At 47.9% G+C, this 4,680-nt stretch overlaps 1 protein-coding gene across 1 annotated transcript in view; it reads right to left on the bottom strand.

Annotated features, from left to right (window-relative positions):
- LOC119419727 (zinc finger MYM-type protein 2) overlaps window positions 1-2,165 on the bottom strand; it is a gene marked incomplete at its 3' end in the record, with an annotated part of 21,487 nt that extends 19,322 nt beyond the window's left edge. The window contains 1 exon segment of the mRNA XM_037687112.1: window positions 2,116-2,165.
- Window positions 2,166-4,680: the final 2,515 nt, after the last annotated feature.

Raw genomic sequence — 4,680 nt, 5'->3', positions numbered from 1 at the left:
GAGCTGTGTGAATGGGTGATCTAGTACAGAGCTGTGTGAATGGGTGATCTAGTACAGAGCTGTGTGATAAAGGTGTATAAGAACAGTCCATTTAGCACACGGCCTACAAGCACCTACAGCTGATGTTGTTGCGAATACAAAAACTTATTTTTTACCCCTGAACTTTTATTCAATATTGAGTTTGTATGTTTTTATAAGAAGACTGCAGCTGTTGTGCAAAACAATCTATTCCTTCAAACTTTATTTATACAGGTTAGTTCTGTTGTGGTTCTGTTTGGTAACGTCCTGGATGACTGACAACCTGCACACACCGCTTTTATCTGCGTTTCAGTCAGCTGGCTGTGGTGGCCATCTTGGTTTAGGAGGCATCTAGTAGTCAACAGAGAAAAACACAGGGACTCGAGTTTTAGGAGCTGCTTCGCTGTAAAACATTAAAACTGTGAGGAAGAGGCTCTGATCATGTGACAGGAAGTCCAAAACAAAATGTCATTCAAGATCAAAACGTCATTGTGGGCAGTTCAAAGACCGGCTGGCATCATGATTCACTTTAGCTGCAGTTCCTGTTGTCTGCACTCTACATGAATTAGGGTCAACACGTGTGCTGTAGTCGTCATGGTAACCAGCAGTAAAATCAAGAGCTGCAAGAAACCAACCGGGCACCAACGGAGGGACCTCTGCACGGCAGTGGAGCCGAGGCCAGTGGTGTGCACGGAGTTCACGCTGCATTGCAGAGTTGTGACGGCCTGCGTGCATGTGGATGAGAGGAAACTGAGGATCCGGCGTTAATGAGCTCCGACATGCAAGCCTGCTCCCAACGTCAGCACCAGGTGGACAGGAAGGCGGGCTGGACCGGTGCAGACCGTGTGCAACAAAACCCCTCGCAGGGCAACCAGCGCCACATCATCACTTCACAGAACGGTGCTCCTCCACCTTCCACCACCACCAGTCTGTGCATGAAGCCCAGCGGACTTGATCCAGCACTTCACAGGGTGGAGACGAACATTCAAGATTAAAGGCCATGCCACTGGAACATGGTGCACCAGCAGCCACTGGAACATGGTGCACCAGCAGCCACTGGAACATGGTGCACCAGCAGCCACTGGAACATGGTGCACCAGCAGCCACCAGAACATCCCCACACCCAGCTGACAACTGGACCTCACAGCAGCACCACTGATCCAGCCCCCATCCTAAACTTGAGCACAGGGAGCAGGTCCAGAACTTTGATCAAAGCCGGCACAGACTAGTACCTGGGCAGGTCTTCCAGAAACACCGGCCTCAGCTGGAGTCCAGGCGGTTCCGCTCCACCCCGTCCTTGTGGCGCAAACAGCCGCTGGATTAGCGGCGAATCGAGGGCGGAAACCGACGCAGACTGCGCCATTGTTAAACCCCGCCCCCCACAACCACCACAACTTCTCCAAACCGACTCGAATAAAAATAAACATTGCACACGTTTCAATGTGGCGCTAAACCCGCAACACTGCGCGTGTAGCTCCTGAAACAACGCAAGCCGTCGTGCTCGCTTCTGTCGGACGATCCAGGTGCGCACGAGCACGTGGACCGAGACTCGGCCCGACACGCCGACATGCACTTTACCTGAGACGCCAGGCTTTAATTGGAAAGTTGTCTGCACGTAGTCCACCCTGGCGCAATCAGCGGCAGGTCCAGCGGCCGCCGCTGGGGGCGCCCTGCTCCACACGTCCGACTCCGTTTGTCTCGCGATGGTAAACAACGAGGCACAAAACAAGTCCCGGCGTCCTATTTTACTCCGTGTCCTCCCAGTTACAGGCCAGGTGTGACTGGGAACAAATCAGACTAAATCTGACACCCCCACACCCCCCCAGCGGAAAACAGCACTGCCTGCCGTCCGCCATTAGGGAGCCAGCGGAACAATACTGAGGCAGGAGGCGGCGGGAGGCGGCAGGAGGCGGCAGCGCACGGAGCAGAGGAGAAAACTGCTCCAATTAACTGTTTGTTCTTCGCTGGTCTCCTCTGCCCGCGGAGCCTCCGGACACACTCTCCCGGGACTCACCCGGTGCCCCCAACAAGTTCCCGAAACTTGGAGCAGTTAGGCGCGAGAGCGTAAAGCAAAAAGCGCGTGTGAAACTGTCTTACCGGAGCAGAGCTCGAGACGTTGCAGCGCCACTTTTGTGCCTTGACATTAATCCGCGGGGAGCGCGTGCGCACTACGCAGAACGCTGCACAGCGTCCAAAGATCGTCTACTGCTCAGAGGACCGACGCGTCTTCTGTCGCTCCACATAGTCGAGTCACATTTATTTATATCGCACATTTAAAACAGTAACTGATATCAAAGTGCTTACCAAAAAGATCACAGCATCAAATGAATAGGACAACAAGATTTTGGAGACTCGTCCGTTCCTTCCTTGTGATCTTTGTCTTTTATGTTAGCTCTAAGATTAAACATATACAATGTTAGACAATTGCTTTATAATGTTGGGATTTGTTCTGTAACCGTTTACCGGGTGTGCAAACTTGTAACTCGCCACCACACAAATTCAGCTCAGTCTCTTTATAAAGCACCAAGTCACATCAGAAGTCGCCTCAGGGCGCTGAACAGAACCATCCGTCCATGATCTTCACCCGCTTCTTCCTTTTTGGGTCGCCGGTGCCCCTGTCCAGCAGTCACTGTGCGAGAGGTGGTCTCCAGTCCATCACAGGGACACAGACACAAACATGCACTCTCTCACCTAGGGACAGAGTTACCAGTCAGTCTAACATGCATGTTTTTGGTCTGTGGGAGGAAACCGGAGTACCCGGAGAAACCGCATGCACGGAGAGAACATGCAAACTCCACCCAGAAAGGCCCCCGGACCGGGATTTGAACTGGCAACCTGCTCATTGAGAGGCAGCAGCTCTACCAATTGTGCCACCGTGCTGCCTGAACAAAAACATTCACATATTATAAAAGCCGATTAGTAAAATGTATCGATCTAAGGAAACAGCAGATTGTGTTGAAGCTTCACTTTGTTTCAGTCTCCCATCCCGAGCGAGCACAAAGGAGACAGTGGAAAGGAAAAACTCCCTCATGAGGAAGAAACCTCCAGCAGGAACAGGCTCAGGACGAGTGGTCGTCTGTTTCGACCAGCTGGGTGTGAGAGGACAGGAAGTAGACACAGACAAACAGAATGACAGGTCCAAGTGTCCTTTTATTGGACGAAAGACAAAAACATGTTAAGATAGAAATAATTACAATCAGGTGGAGTAGAGCAAGTAAAGAGAGCAGCAGAAAAGAAAATTACTGCAGACCTTAGGGACTGTAGACACATACTTTATATATGTTTATTGCAAAGTGTGTGTTGAAAATTATGGGAATAATATACAGCAAAGAATCTTACATTTTCCTGGTGCTCGTGTTTGTTGTAGACAGAAAATGAGGCAGAGTGAGACCTCTTAATTTATGAAAATCTTCGATGCAACTACGTTTTTCTTGCTGCTTGGTTTTCGCTGCGCAGGCGCAGAAAGATCAATGAGAGCCGCATGGATGACAATTGAATTGCCCATTAAGTTAATTGTATTTATCGGTATGAGTCGTACCTGCCACGACCACTGAGTCATGTTGAGCTCTTGTTTGAGCAACTGCTGAAGCTTAGTTTGGTCAGTAAAACACGCTGCTGTGGCGTCCGAAGCGCAGGTCCAATCAGAAACCCGGATCAGGGTTGAGAGGGTTCATTTTCTCAGCTGTGTCGCGCTACCACACCGGGTTTCCTCACTAATTTCATCCAGACGTTGACCAGGCAGGAACAAGAGAAACCCCCGCACACACCGTACAACAGTAGAATTAACAGAAATGATGGGGATAGAGATAAGAGACGTCTCTGTGGGATAAAAGTTTGTCTGATGAGACCTGGACCCAGATGAAGGGTTCTTCTGAGGCCTGGTGTTTGTACTTAACGTGAAAAATGCAACGAGCAGATGGTCGCGTTGTGAACAAACATGGCGGACCAGGTGCGTTCACACGTGCAGAGCGTCCACCATGTTGGATGTGGCACATGCTCCGTCAAAGAAATGGACTGAACTTCATACAAAGAGTTTTAAATTCAGCCTGTGGTTCACACACACTGGTACATGTAACTGGGACCCTGTGTACATGATTTCATCCCACCTCGTGTACCACATGTGGTGTGCCTGACAAATCTGACTCTGATTTGTAACTTTGAACGTGATTATTAAAAATGTTTACTCCTTAAATGTTTAGGTTATAGCACTAAACCAACATATGTATTATTTTGAGTGTTTATAACTACTGTGTGTTACACTATTACTGTGGTGATAAATATAGAAATATTCATATTTCACATTTAATATGTGTTTATAATAACCAGATCATGAAATGTACATGTGACGTGTGGGTTTTCTGAATAAAGAGCACTAACGTTCACATTTAACTGATTTTGATTAATCACATCCATGAACATATAAACAGGTCTCAAACAGGTCTCTCATGTAAATGAGTCTTTGAGGCTCAATGGGAACTAACCTGTATAACTAAAGTCAAGTCAGATTTATTTTTAGAGCACATTTAAAACAGAAACTGTTACCAAAGTGCTTAACAAAAATATCACATCATCAGATAAAAAGTAGCAAGATATATTTACAGCACATGGAATAAAAATATAAAACCAAAAACAATTAGAAACAATGAAATACTAAATCAGATC

Source organism: Nematolebias whitei, chromosome 13 (assembly GCF_014905685.2).
Source record: "Nematolebias whitei isolate Nwh7 chromosome 13, NemWhi1, whole genome shotgun sequence".
In the NCBI taxonomy this organism is placed as follows: Eukaryota; Metazoa; Chordata; class Actinopteri; order Cyprinodontiformes; family Rivulidae; genus Nematolebias; species Nematolebias whitei.
This window is presented reverse-complemented; position numbering and strand designations above follow the sequence as displayed.